The 15,336-nt window shown below is 48.3% G+C and overlaps 1 protein-coding gene across 6 annotated transcripts in view; it reads left to right on the top strand.

Annotated features, from left to right (window-relative positions):
• The window catches only part of CALN1 (calneuron 1), a 495,943-nt gene that overhangs the window by 257,942 nt on the left and 222,665 nt on the right, over positions 1 to 15,336 (top strand). The gene's annotated exons all lie outside the window — the stretch shown is intronic.

The following is a 15,336-nucleotide window of genomic DNA, read 5'->3' as shown; positions in this document are numbered from 1 at the left end:
CCAAGCCCCAGGCAACCGCTCATCTACTATCTGTCTCCTCTCTGGACATTTCCTATAAACGGAATCCTACGGCAGGAGTCCTTTGTGACGGGCTGCTTGGACTTAACATAATGTTTGCGAGTTTATCCGTTTTATAGCATGTATTTATTTGCACGTCGCTTTTTTAGGGCCAAATCTTATGCCATTGTGTGCGTATAAAAACAGCTTCTTTTCTCTCTCTTTTACTTGCTGGGTTTCTGTATACAACCTCACTGGGGAAAAGGGTTTCACTGTATTTTAAAAGTTCTGAAAAGGAACCCAGGACATCTTTAAGGTTCTTTCCTGTTGCAAAACACCAAGGCTGTCCCAAACCAGTTGTGACCTTCCCGACATTTAGATTTGGCCTTGGCAGAAGGTCCAAGAAAAAGCTTTCTTACTTTGTTGTTTTTTGTTTTTCTAATGCACTCTCCCCCGCTCTGAAAAGCAGCTTGATCCCAGGCCTACGGGGTCCAGACTGGTAGAGCACGAATTGTACGAGGAAAAAGCAGGACGCAGAGTTATGGGGTCAGGGAGTCTCTTGGACGGAAAGACCGTGGTTGGGAGATGTTTGCTTGGCTGGGGGCTGCCTGGAGGAGCCCCGGCTCTCTGGTGTTGTCTTGCCGGAGTTGCTGGAAGGATGCTAATCAGAGTGACCATATGGTGCATGCTGTCCCGTGCTGGCCTCCAAGTGCAGCTGTGGACGTTTATTTTCTGGTCCGGGAAAGGGGTGTTTCATCAGGGGTGTTCAGCGGCGCGAGCTGTCGCAGCCTGTCCTGACAGCTCGAGTGACTGGGACTCACCGTGTCTCTGCCTGACGTGACCTTGCTTCACGCTTAGCTGCTTGCTTTAGATCCAGAAAGCTGCGGCGGAGCACACATCAGAGAGCAAATCTGTTCAACGCTGACCCCCGTCATCATTTTGGAGACACATTTCCAGAAAAAGTTTCCTCCTTAAAGTCATAGAAGTCGTAATCTAAACTTCCGTTTACGAGATGAGGACTCTGTGCTTTTGATTCCCTGCCCACAACTCGTATAAGGAAACCTCGTCGAATGGAGTTAGCAACTTTTAATAGAAAGGGGCCCTCCCAGCTGCGGCTGGGACTCCTCTGAAATTGAAGGGTCTCCCTCCAAGTCCATGGTGTGTCTCTGTGGATTCCCTCCGTGGGTCTCAGCTCACAGGGAGTTTTTACATGTTGCAAATCCTCCCCGAGTCCATGAGGTCTCGGAGGCCCAGAGGCATCTCATGTGTCCCTGATGTGCACGGGACCCATCAGGACCCGAGCAGAGCTCCAGGGAGGGGTTTTGTTCAAGAGCTTCCAACGTTCTACCTGTTAATTTACAACTCGCCATCCTCACTCTCCAAGCCAAAGGCAGAATGTACCAGACCTTAAAAGGACTCAGAAATTCTCTTGTAGGGGACTTCTACTCATTTCCTTAACAAAAGCTCAGCTTAAAAAAAAAAAAAAAAAAAAGGTGAGGTCATCACCAGCTTCATGGTGACAGTGACGCCATCAGGTAAAAACACATTTCTTTTGAAACGTAGCTTCTGGGTTTTTTTTGTCACCGTTGCCTACAAAAGATTGATTTATTATAATTTTTTCAGTGTGTTATTGAGTCCTACAAAAGGTTTAATACGGAGCACATGAACACAGAGCTGCGATGTGCGTCGGAAGAATTGCGCTGCTGGTTTACGGATCGCCCGAGCGCGGCAGGGGCTCAGGGACAGATGTCCATTCTGAGGCTGAAATGTGTGTCTTCAAGAGTCCCGTGACTGGAGCAGCTAAGTGGCGTTTCTGGGATGCTGCGCTCGGATGTGGACGGGCCGTGTCTCCGTGTCTTTTGCTTAATGGGCTTTTTGAGCTTCTGTTAAAAAAAAAAAAAAAAAACAGGTCCTAATTATATCCTTCCTTTCTAGCTTCTGTAACGGGGGTTCTCTGAACACATCCAGCCGTACTGAAGGAAGCCGTTCTTTGGCGTGAAACGTGTGGAGTGGCAGAAATGTTGGTGGGGACACTGCCAAGAAATGGGGTATTTGGTCTGGAGCTTGGCTTCTTAGCTGTGGGCTGATGGAGCCTCCAGGCCCCCAGAGCCTGGTGTCTGGCGGGTGGGGGCGGGGGGGGCAGGGCCTCCACTCCCCCAGCTGTCTGTGATTAGGAGCAGGTCTGGCCCACACACCGACCTGCTCTTTCTGGCGTCCCTGCCGGTTTGCCCGACGGTGAGGTCATCTGGAAGAGCCCAGGCGTGTCTGTGCACACGGAGTTGACACACGAGGCTTTCATTAGGCGGTTCCTTGGGCGTGAGAGGCCTTGCCGGCTGGGTGTGTAATAGTAGCCTCTCGGATGAGGGAGCGCGGCGGGATTTCTGGGACACGGAGCCTGCAGGAGCCGGACAGTTCCAGTCTGTTTTCCGGAGGACACGAGGGAAGGCAGGCTGTAGGGTCTGGGTCGCTCTGTTGGCCTCTGGCCAGTTTGGCCTAAGTGCTGGAACTGTGCATGTGTGTGTGCGTGTGGACACACGCATGTACGCCGTATGGGCAAATCTGCTCACAGTTCAATAAACAGAAAACCAGAGTTTGTGCCTAGCGCCCACTGCTTCCTCTTTGGCCTTTGACGGGCAGCGTGCTTTCTTGTGACTTGAACTCCGCTGCACACCCACCCCCCGTCCTCGTGCTTCTTCTCCCCTTTCCAGCCTCTGCAGCTGGGGTGACTTTGGTCCTAGCACCAGGCGGGAGCCGGGATGCCCCTTTCCTGGTTCCTTTTGCCGGGATCTCCCGTCCAGCCCGGAGCCTGGAAGCCCGCAGCCCTCTCCGTCAGGCTCACAGGGAATCGACTTCGCTCCGATGCATCTCGGTCCTAGTTTCGTGCCATCCTTGGCGGAATGGGAAGACAGTCATGGTGCAGCTGTCTGTGAGGCTGACCTCTGCCAGAGAAGCGGTGAGAAAGGCGGCTTGCAAGGGACTGTGGGCTCTGCCGTGTCCCCTCTCCTCTGTGTTTCCCTCAGCAGCCCCGGGGCCCCTTGAACTGCCTCCTTCCCCCCGGGGAATATGGCCTTGCGGTCTCTAAGACCCAACGGCTCTTTGTGATGGCTCTCCAGCTTTAAAGAGTGTCCCCGACCACCCCACTGTGGCCCTCTGGGATGAATCTTGCCAGCTTTGCACATAGTTTCCTGAAACGGTCAACCCAGGAGACCTCAGCAGCTCATGGCCTCTGCGAGGGCCCCACTGCTCTCTGCCCGCACCAGCTCCCCTCGGGGCTCCCGCGCTTACCCAGCACAAGTCCCGCTTTGGAACAAAGGCAGACCTGCCCTCTTCCTCCTCGAGTTCCTTTCTGCCCCTCCGGGGTGCAGAGTCTCGTGGAGTTCCGGCAGATGTGGGGTTTTGAGATGACTTCCTGTCTCGGAACGGGTTTGCGGCTTGATTTCAGGCTCATCTCTGTCCCGACAGTGAACTGGACTCCGTTTAGTTCAGTTTTAAAAGGATTGATCTGGCGGCCACTGTGTGTGAACTCGCTTATTTCTGTGGTTAGCAAGATTCACTTCTGGGTGGTTATTTTATTTTATTATTTTTTAAGATTTTATTTATGTATTTGGCAGACAGAGATCACAAGCAGGCAGAGAGGCAGGCAGAGAGAGAGGGGGAAGCAGGCTTCCCGCCAGCAGAGAGCCCAGTTTGGGACTCGATCCCAGGACCCTGGGATCATGACCTGAGCCGAAGGCAGAGGCTTAACCCACTGAGCCACCCAGGCGCCCCTGGGTGGTTTTGCGACAAGCCGCTGAACCGCCAAGGACAAACTGGGACCAGGGTCACACGGGACGGTTAACTCAGAGGAGCGCTTGCGTCACCCATGTCCGTGCCCTCCCCGGGAGGCTCTGGGACGGTGTCCGTCTGTTCAGCGCGTGGGACGGCCGCCTTCTTTCCCGCGTGGGGAGATGCTTGCCCAGGGGCCGCGGGCGTGAGGTGGCACTGGTTGGAGCTTTCTAGCCAAAAGCAGAGGGTTCCACAGCTGGGGCACTTCGAACCACACCTGGGGGCGTGTTTAAAACAAACAGCACAGGTCCCACAGGTTGGGACCCAGAGGCTGGGGCCCAGAGCGACACTCTGCCCAAGCCGTGGACAGCAGTGTGTCCAGGGACGTGACCGGGGGAGCTTTGGCGGAAAGAAAAATCCAGAGCTTGTGAGAAATCGTGAAGCCTGTGGATATTTGTGTGAACAAGAAGGTCTGGGTGTGAGGTTAGTGCCTCGAAGGCAGAAAAGGAGCTTTTTCGTTTGGGAGTTTGTTGAAGGAAGAGGGACCGTCTGTGGTCAGTCCGCCCTGCCCGACAGCCAGGACCGTCCCAGGCAGAGCTCCCGCCGACAGGGGCTCCGACCTTCCCCCTCCTCCGGCTCTGGGGCCTGCGGAATAGGCATTGCCTCGGAGTTTGCTTAAAATGCGGGATCTAGGGGCACCTGGGTGGCTCAGTGGTTAAAACGGCTGCCTTCGGCTCAGGTCATGATCCCAGGGTCCTGGGATCGAGCCTCACATCAGGCTCTCTGCTCAGCGGGGAGCCTGCTTCCTCCTCTCTCTCTGCCTGCCTCTCTGCCTACTTCTGATATGTCTGTCAAATAAATTTAAAAAAAAAAATCTAAAAAAAAAAATGCGGGATCCAGGTCCAACCCCGGTCTGCCCCTGCGGATTCTGAGCCCGCATTGTTTTTTTGTTTTTTTGTTTTTTTTTTTAGGATTTTATTTGTCAGAGAAAGAGAGAGCGAGCAAGCACAAGCAGGGGAGCGGCAGGCAGAGGGAGAAGCAGGCTCCCCGGTGTGCAGGGAGCCCGATGCCGGACTCCACCCCGGGATTCTGGGATCATGACCTGAGCCAGTTCTGAGCCTGCGTTTTAACAAAAGCCCCAGGGGGTCCACAGACACAGGGAAGCTTGAGGGGTCTAGTGTAGGGCACACTTTGGGGAGGAGGAAGCCAACCCCACCGTGTTTCCTTGCTGGAGGGTCCCTGCGTGGAGTGCCGCCCCTCCCCAGTGTCCGGCCAGGAGCTCCGAGTACGGGGATTGATGTTCACAGTGCAGAGGTCTAGCCGGAGGCCGGTTCCAGAGACCGTACCCAAGTATTTGCATTTGTGAATAGGCATAAATAGTATCACACCATTACAGGTTTCAGTGTGAGTGAGTGAGTGATTGCTGGACGTGCTTTGATCTTGCGGTGCTAACGTCTTCATGGGGCGATGGTAATGATGACCCACATCTGTGCCACGCTCACAGTGTTAGCAAACCCCAGTGACAGCGGAAGGGCAGGGGAGCTCGCTAATGCACGCAGAATCTCCCCCGTGGGCCCCACTCTGCTCCAGGCACTTTGTTTACTGACTGACTTGTCCCCATGTCCGCCCTGAGTCCTGAGCAGTCTCACGCTCCTTTTGTAGGGGACAACAATGAACAACAGAGGTTTCACGTTCCTTTCCCAGTTCATGCTGCTAGGGCGACCCTACGAACCTAATATTTTAACCACATCTCTGTTTTTAGTATTATTTGTTAAAGATGTGTTTGTTTATGTGACAGACAGAGATCACAAATAGGCAGAGAGGCAGGCAGAGGGAGAGGGGGAGGCAGGCTCCCTGCTGAGCAGAGAGCCCGACTCGGGGCTCGATTCCGGAACCCTGAGATCATGACCTGAGCCGAAGGCAGAGGCTTTAACCTACTGAGCCTCCCAGGTGCCCTCCCCAAAAAACTTATCTAGTAGATACATTCTCTTTTTGTGATTTTAGAGGTACAGGTCACTTGGGGTGACAACGGGACATTGGAGCAGTGACAGAACAGGGCACACACAAACACGCACATATTCCATATAAAATACCCAAGTATTCTAAACGTGTACGTAAATATTTTGGTTGCCATTTCCTGTCCCGAATTATCTCCTGCTGTCACCTTTGGCTGGATGACAAACACCGCGACTCCTTAGGTCACACTCGCAGAGGTCAGGCCTGGCCTAGAACAGAGTCTATGAATTAAAGATGGTGCCTTTGGGTTTCCTGTTGCTTTAAGGAGGGGAATCCTTTTCAGGCCCTCTTGGGATGTACAGTGGTGATGGATGTTCATGGAAAAACCCACCGCAACGTTCCCGTCTCCTTCATAAATTCCTTCTCCTTCATTGACTCAGGAAAAGTCTACCATCTTGGCCTCACCGACAGCTGGCCACGGTGAGCCCAGGTTTCCGCTAAGACTGAACCGTTTGCACCACTTCTAGCTACTCAAGCCAGCGTTTATGAGAAAAGCAGTTGCTGGTATGAGTCCCCATTTCAGTAAAAGCCGCCCCAGCCATTTTATATTCTTTCTCCTTGGAATCCGCAGGCTGCACCTGTCCCCTGGGGTTACGCTGTCACCTCTCTGTGCTCCCACAGCAGACTTGAAACTCCTGGGATGTGCTGATCGGACCGTACTCATGGGTGTGTCAAGGCAGGAACACGTGGCGGGAGTAGGTCCTGAGAAGCAGCAGCCCCTTTCAAGAAAGCCGCCTCGGCTTTCTCTTCCAGGTCTTCAGGCGGGTCGTGGCTGAGCTCAGGGAGAGGTCAGAGAGGACGTGGGGGAGACTCGAACGTTCTGTGTTCTGAATCCACCCCGAGGTCTCCCTTCCACGGCGTAGCCCCGCTCCTTTCCAATCAGTGTGCTGAAGTTCACCTCAGAGACCTGGCAAGTCTGTGACCTCGACGTAGGACGCTGCAGACCCCACAGTTAAACTTGGGCTCCTCCCGGCATTGTAGAAAGCGAGTGATAATTTGGGGCCAACCTGACAACACCCTTGTCCTTGGACTGTGGCCAGAGCGGAGAGCGTCTCTTACTGATTCTCTCTTTATTTGTCTTGTCTTTTCCTTCCGTTTCTTTCATTTCTTTTCTTCCCTTTTCTCTCTATTTCCTTCTTTCATTTTAAAAGATTTTATTTATTTATGAGAGAGAGAAAGAAAGAGCAGGAGTTGGGGTAAGGGGAGAGGGAGATGCAGGTTCTCCCCTGAGCGGGGAGCCCAAAACTGGGCTCGATCCCAGGACCCTGGGATCATGACCTGAGCCGAAGGTCGATGTGTAACCCACTGAGCCACCCAGGAGCCCCTTGTTTTTTCTTTCAAGGGCACTCAGAAGCAGCTCTCGACCTTCCAGTCCTTGTAGTCATCATTGCCACTGTAAAAGTCAAACACGGGAGCTCCATGGGTCTTCAAAAACCCTTGCTTTCGATGATTATTTTATCCAGAAGAAAGCACAGGAGACAGTCAATTATGACGCAAGGCATGCCACGGATACTAGCATCCGAATTTTCACTGGCCGGAAGGTCAGCGCTTCTGTTCTCCAAGAACAGAGATAAGCAAACCGCTTAGGAAGGTCGTTCGCTCCTGGTACCCCACACTGTGTCATGGAGACAGAAGCCATGTTTCCTAGAAACAAGAGTATCCCGTGGCACACGAGAGCCTGCCTACAGCCCTTCACACACAAGCAGCATTTCTCTCGGGCAAGGTTTACTGAAAGGAATACGTGGAGAGCCGGTCTCAGAACACCCTGACCAGTACTGAGTGTTATTCAACAAGTCCTTACTAATAGGATTGATTACTAATAGGATTGGTTCCTTTCCCTCTTCTGGTTTTATCTCCTTAGTGAGAGGACACATTTTCCAAAGGTTGGTTGGGTTTTTCCTTCGGTGGATTCCCTCATTTTGGGGGGTGGGTGGGATCTGTTTCGGGAAGGGAGAGGCTACTTCATGCTGCCGTAATAAATAATTCCCCCAAATACCGATGGCTTCATGTCACAACATGAAAGTTGTCACTCCTGGGGTATGACATGTCCCCTGTGGGTTGGCTGGGTGTGTTCTCTTTGTCCTCACTCAGGAGTCCTGGCCGAGCGAGGCTTCTGTCTGCTTCTCTGAGAGCTGTCGCCAGGGAAAGAGACCAATGGACCACACAGTGATCCCTGAAGTTCTGGGTCCCTTCTGGTCCTTTTCTCATTAACTAAAGCATGTCGCATGGCTGTGCCTGATGATAGCAAGGGGTTTGGGGGCGTATAGCCCAACTACATGCCCAGAAGGGAATGAACTGGAAATATTTTGCTGAATGGCACTCCCAGTGACCTAAGGACTTGGGGGTTTTTCTTTCTCTTTTCTTTTTTATCAGAATGTTACATTTATTGCGAAATTTTTATCTGGTGGGGGGGGGGGACTTTTAGAGATTCTATAAATAGGGGCAGAAACAATTGTCATGGAGATATTTAGACATTCCTTCCAGAAGGATCAAGTAGACAAAACCAAGTAACAGCTTGAATGACACCGAATGTATCTGAATACAAGGAGGTTTGGTGTGCCTGTGTAATTCCAATTTTGTGCTCTAAAAAAGAGAATATCCTTCTTTCTTGAGCCATTCTTGAACCTTAACAAAACTTGGCTACGTGTTAGATCGAAGACAACCTAACTAAATTCCAAAGGACAGACATTATAGGCGCATCCTTTGGCTACAATCCAATAAATCAGAAATCAGTAAAAGTTTGCATGAGAATGCCACCCGCTTGGCATCTAAAAATTAAAACCAAAACACTTTCAGTTTAATGAATAATTCCAAGAGTGGACTCTTGGGAAAAAAATGCAATAAGTTGACAAATACGGCACGTTTAATGGAGAATTAAATAGAGCTGTCACTAAAATAAACGGGAAGTGAAAAAAATATGGGAAATTTAGAACAGAATACTTGAGGGGCATTGGAGTGGCTCAGTGGGTTAAGCATCTGCCTTCGCTCGGGTCGTGATGCTGGGGTGCTGGGATCGAGCCCCGCATCGGGCTCTCTGGTCAGCGGGGAGCCTGTTTCTCCCTCTCTCTCTGCCTGCCACTCCCCCTGCTTGTTCTATCTCTGTCTCTGTCCAATAAATAAGTAAAATATTTTAAAAAAATATTTCATAGAGTTTTGTAAAAATACATTTGAACATCTACATGACATGGAGGTTTTCTGGGGAAATATACATTAGGGAAATGGATTCAAACCCAAGTAAGTGGTCTAAATCGGGAGTCGCATACTTGTAGACTTCCCAGCCAAGGACAGCTTACAGCCCCGTCGTATTGGGCTCACACATCATTTTATAAAACAGAAAAATCTCCTATGAAAAATACGTACCTCTCTCTCCTCTTAAAATCTTGGAGCCTCAACAAGACTAGACCTGAACACCTTCACTACAGTATTGGGGTGACGGGAGTAGCTGTCTCCTCCAGGCAGGCAGATGCCACAGTCTCCTCCCTTCCTTACTGTCTTACACACGCCTGCCGCCTTCTGATGGACTAGCTTGGTCCCCGTGGACTTTGCAGGCTGGCACTCTGCCTGAATTTCAGACCAGGGAGTGATGAGATTTTCCACTGCTATGGTGATTCATTCTTCCTTTCCTTCAGTTTTTTTTTTTTTTTTTAAGGTTTTAAATTATTTATTTGAAAGAGAGAGTGTGCACAAGCAGCAGGAGTGGCAGAAGGAGAGGGAACCCAGCAGATTCCCCGCTGAGCAGGGAGCCCGACACGGGGCTCGATCCCAGGACCCTGAGAGCATGACCTGAGCGGAAGGCAGATGCTTAAAGACTGAGCCACCCAGGCGCTCCCTCCTTTCCTTTAGTTTTAGTTCCATGTTTGGGGGCTTGTTTTGTCTTTCTGTGTTTATTTCCTGTTTCACTTTGTTGTCATTTCCAGCAACTTCAGTAGATTATTTTAATTCTTTGTGATTTAATAATTAAGGCAGCCAAGGCAGGAAATTTGCCACTGAGAAGAGCTTTGGGGACGTGTCTCGTGTTTTGGTGGTTTTCTTGTTCCGCGGTTTGCTTTATGATATTTTCTCGTGCATTTGCATCCTGTCGGTTTCTCTGCGGATTTTTTTAAGCAAATGTTTTATAATTTCCAGGACGCTGGAATTTTAAGTTTACATTGAAATTTTCCGTTTTTATTGCATTGTGGAAAGTGAATATGACCTGCCTTTGGGGAGGACTTTCCTCGGAACCGAGAACTTGTGCTCTCGGGCCCGTGTCGCCGCTGTGGTATGAGGCTTTCGCGTCCGCACAGCAGCTGTCTTCCTGCCACTGGTGCTGCCTCACCTGTGTCTTCGTTCTTTTATCTGCGATAAGTTTGATGTGTTCAATTCTCCCACTGCTGTTACCTTGCTTCCTTGGTTTACTTCCAATACTTTCTTAAAGATTTTATTTATTTATTTGACAGAGATCACAAGTAGGCAGAGAGGCAGGCAGAGAGAGAGGAGGAAGCAGGCTCCCAACCGAGCAGAGAGCCCGATGGGGGCTCGATCCCAGGATCATGACCTGAGCTGAAGGCAGAGGCTTTAACCCACTGAGCCCCCCAGGCACCGCCCAACAGTTTTTTAATTTCAATTTTCTGTGCTCTGCCTGCCCTCAGAGTAGTTTTTATCTTTTATCCTTGGAAATGTTCTTTAAACGCTTTTGAGTTAGACTTCTGCTTTCTGTTGATCTTTGCCACATGACGTTTTGTCCGTGTTTGGGTGACATTTACGGTCAAGTGTGTCCTATGGGGACGTTCGCTTCCAGGCAGCTTCTTCCAGAAACACAGCCCAGTGCACTCTTGGTGTGAAGTTTTCACACAGCATATGCCGTGCTGTTTTAACTTCTTAATTATTCTGAGAGCCTTTTTATGGGCAAGCTTAACCTTGTAAGAAACAACCCATGCTTTATTTCTAAACTTACGTTGGGTCTTAATTCTGTCATTCTGTGTTACACGTCCTATTTAATTTGTCTTTTTTAACTGCAATGCGTTTTTTAATTTTTATTTTTTTAAATTGAAGTGTAACTGATGTACCACATTATACTAGTTTCGCGTGTACATCATGATCAATATTTGTATGTATCGTGAAATGATTACCGCGACCGATCTAGTTAATGTCCGTCGCCTTACAGAGGTACAGTTTTATTTTCTGGTGATCAGAACTTTAAAAATCTACTCTCTTGGAAACTTTAAACTATGGGGGCGTCTGAGTGGCTCAGTGGGTTAAAGTCTCTGCCTTAGGCTCAGGTCATGGTCTCAGGGTCCTGGGATCGAGCCCCGCATTGGGCTCTCTGCTCAGCAGGGAGCCTGCTTCCTCCTCTCTCTCTGCCTGCCTCTCTCCCTACTTGGGATCTCTCACTGTCAAATAAATAAATAAAATCTTTAAAAAAACCCTTTAAGCTATATAATGCAGTATTCCTAATTGTCATCATGCAGTGTATTGTATCCCCATGACTTACTTATTTTATAACTGAAACTGTGTACCTTTAACCCCTTCACCTGTTTCACCCAGCTCCCCATCCTCACCTTTGACAACCACCAGTGTGTTAGCTGGATTGACTCTATATCTCTCTATCCATCCATCCATCCATCTATCTGACTGTCTATCAGTCCATCCATCCATCCATCCATCCATCCGTTTACCTATCAATCCATCTATCTGTCTATCTGTCCATCTGTCTGTCCATCCATCCACACATACACAGCACATTAACTTTATCCTTTCACCCATTGGGTGGACATGCGAGTTGTTTCCGTGTCTTGACTATTGTCCATAAGGCTGCAGTGAACAAAGAGAATGTATCTCTTCAAGTTACTGTTTTCATTTTCTTCAGATAAATACCCAGACGTGAGGTTGCTAAATCATAGGGGAGCCCTATTTAAAATTTTCAAGGAGGGGCGTCTGGGTGAGTCAGTCTGTTAAGTGTCTGCCTTTGGCTCAGATCATGATCCCGGGGTCCTGGGATGGACCAGTATGTTGTGCTCCCTGCTCAGCGGGGAGCCTGCTTCTCTCTCTGCCTGCACTCCCCCTGCTTGGGCTCTCCCACTCTTACTCTCAAATAAACTCATTCATTCATTCATTCATTCTTTAAATTTTTCGAGGAAACCCCATACTGTTTCCCATAGTGGTTGCCCCATTTACAAGCCAGCTCATAGGACAAGAAGGTCCCTATCCTCAGTACCTCCAGCAACACTGTTGCCTTGTTGATAATAGCTCTGCTAGCAGGGGTGAGGCCTGCCTCCCTGTGCTTGGGCTTTTGCTGTTGAGGTGCATGAGTTCTTTTCTATATTTTGGATACTAACCCCTTATCAGATTTACGATTTGCAAATCTTTTCTCCCATTTGGCCCGTTGCCTTTCATTTGTGGATAGTTTCCTTTGCTGTGCACAGAGGGTGCTGTTTTGTTTTGTTTTGTTTTCCTTCGAGTCGTCTCCCAGGTGTGCGGGAGGCAGAGGTCTTCCTTTCCTGTCTTCGAGTGACGGCGGGGAAGGTGTGCTGAGCTTGTGTCTAACATCTGTTCCAAATTAATAAGTCTTTCTTATGGAGGATGAGAAATTCAGTGTTTACCCCCTTTCTCTTTTCTAGTCTTTGTTCATTTCAACATATGCTTATTATACCTGTACTCCCCCTCTTCGTTTTACAATTTCCATTATTTTCACTTTTAAAGAGTATTATCCGGGGCGCCTGAGTGGCTCAGTGGGTTAAGCCGCTGCCTTCGGCTCGGGTCATGATCTCAGGGTCCTGGGATCGAGCCCCGCATCGGGCTCTCTGCTCAGCGGGGAGCCTGCTTCCCTCTCTCTCTCTCTGCCTGCCTCTCTGTCTACTGTGATCTCTCTCTGTCAAATAAATAAATAAAATCTTTAAAAAAAAAAATAAAGAGTATTATCCAATTTACAGCCATTTTGAAACAATTATTTTGCCTGTACACTTAGCTGATTTCAGGCCTTACCCCATATTTACCTTCTTCCCTATTTCTTTTTAAAAATTAATATACATCTGTTCTGACGTAAACTTTCCAAAATCTCTATATTTACTTATTTTTTCTTCAGAAAGTTCACCTCAGCCCCGCATCTGCGCTTGTTAACTCTGAGGACATTTCTCCTGACACGAAGGACAGCTTGATTTCGGTACAGAGTTCTTGAATTTTGACCTTTTCAAGCCCAGGGATTTCTGCCTCGTTATTTGGGGGTTTTACTGTCAGGAAGCTTGCGGCCACCCTCCTGTTCGGTCCTGGCCAACAGCCCACTCCGGGGTGATGTCACTGTTGTCACTGACGGGGAAACTTCTCTGGGTGGTCACTGTTCCTGGTGGCTGGAGCGATGCTGGTCCCAGTTCCTCTGAGCCTTGTCATGGGACTCTCACTGCCCATGTTCAGACTGAGGAAACATCTTTTTGGACCATTGTGTTTTCTGGTTTTGCTCCATAGAGGTTCATCTCTCTTCTAGCCTCAAGGGCAGGTTTGGTCCTGGGCCGTGATCTGCCCATGTTCCCTCATACGTGTCTGTTCTCCGTTTCTCTGCCTCCCTCTATCTGTCTCTCTCCCTCCCTCTCTCCCTACCCCTCCGTCCCCTCTCTCTTTCTTCACTGCTTCAAGGCTCTCCAGTGATCACCGATTTCCTCTCCGCAACCACGCGCTCTCCATCAGGGCAAATCTTTCCTCTCGAGCTTCTAGTTTGGATGGGGTCACATCCTGCCAGCCTTGTTGAGAAAGCAAACCGGGTATGTCCCAAACTTTCTCTGGTAAATCTGTTGGCCCCTGAGGTGGTCACGGAATTTTGGGACAATTGCTGGTGACTCTGGAACCACCGCACTCGCTCACGGGTCTCTTGGTTCTCCGAGTAGAGGCTGATCCAGCTCGGCCTGGGCTGACTCGGGGTCAGGCTGGACTAGGTTCCAGCAAAGATGATCTCGGGATGGCAGCTGGTCCCCTTCCATGGCAGGGACTTATATTTCGGAACCTAAGCAAATGGAAGGAAAAGCTCTGTAGGTGTCTCTTTTGGTTCCACTATGCTTGAGGTCTCTGTAAGAAATGCTCCCTGTAATTTCTTGGTCTATAGTCTATGGGATCCGTGTTTTGTTTTGTTGTTGTTTTTGCTTATTTCAGTGGACATAGCTGTTAGAACAAATAATGCTGGTAACCTTAGACATTTTTCTTCCTTGTGTCTGTTTTTAATGGAAACGTCCCCAGAGTGTGAACTTAAACTTGCAAATGACCTCGATCGCTGTTTGAGGTGGATGTTAGTTCATACCGTAAGGTGATAACCTATTCTCGGAGTTCTTTTTTTTCATTAAATCACTAACGACTATTAAGTAACTTTTCAGCATCTACTGAGGTCATCATATAGTTTTTATTATTTTGTCTGTTGGTGATATACACTATTTAATTGGCTTTACTAAAATTAAGAAAACTCCTGCCGTTCAGGGATGAGTCCTCCTTACTTAAAATGAGTTTCTCTCTCAGTATCCTATTGTGTTTGTCTAGCTGTGTTTTATTTTTTATTTAAGTTTTGCTTATACACCTATAAAAAATGATGGGTCCATTGCCTTTTCTTTCCATCTGGCAGGTTTTAATATCAGGGTTTTGCTGAACTTATAAAGGTATTTGGGGGTTTTCCATCTTTTTATGCAGTAGAAGAGATGATACAATAATCAGTTTTAAATATTTGAACACATTCCTGCAAAATCATGTAATCATAAAACAGTTTGGGGTGGTTCTTCCCCAGTACTGAGTTTCTATCATATGTCCTAACCTATCCAAATGATCCCTTTTCTGTAGTCAATTTAATTTTTTTTTCCCAGAAATTGCCCATTTCTTTTGGATTTCAAATACGTTAATCTAAACTTCTGCTTTCATTCCTAATATTTTACTGTCCTTTAGTTCTGTAAATATATCATCTTGTGATGTCTAATTTTATATATGCTTCTCTTATTTCTTAATTTGATTTGCAGGTGATTCTCCTTGCAAATATATTTTTTCCCCAAGAATTCTTTTTTGTCACTGTCTTTTATATCTATCTATATATACATATATAACAATGGACCAATTATTTACATATATATTTTTTTAATATTTTATTTATTTATTTGACAGAGATCACAAGTAGGCAGAGAAGCAGGCAGAGAGAGAGGAGGAAGCAGGCTCCCCAGGAGCAGAGAGCCCAATGTGGGGCTCGATCCCAGGACCCTGGGATCATGACCCAAAGCCGAAGGCAGAGGCTTTAACCCACTGAGCCACCCAGGCACCCCCAATTATTTATATATATAAATATACATATATATATATATATATATATATATATATATATATTTTCTTTTGAGACAGCGAGAGCACATGAGAGCAAGGTGGAGAGGCAGAGGGAGAGAGAGACTATCAAGCAGATGCTGCACTGAGTGTGGTGCCTGATGCGGGGCTCGATCTCACAACCCTGAGACCACGATCTGAATGGAAATTAAGAGTCCATTACTTAACTTACTGAGCCGAGACCACACATCACTGGTCTTGATTAGATTTAGTTCAGTTTTTGGTTGGGGGTTTTACATAGGGGAT

The sequence above is a fragment of the Mustela lutreola genome, chromosome 17, assembly GCF_030435805.1.
Source record: "Mustela lutreola isolate mMusLut2 chromosome 17, mMusLut2.pri, whole genome shotgun sequence".
Taxonomy (NCBI): domain Eukaryota; kingdom Metazoa; phylum Chordata; class Mammalia; order Carnivora; family Mustelidae; genus Mustela; species Mustela lutreola.
The sequence above is the reverse complement of the archived record's forward strand: the minus strand, read 5'-3'. Positions and strand labels throughout refer to the sequence as shown.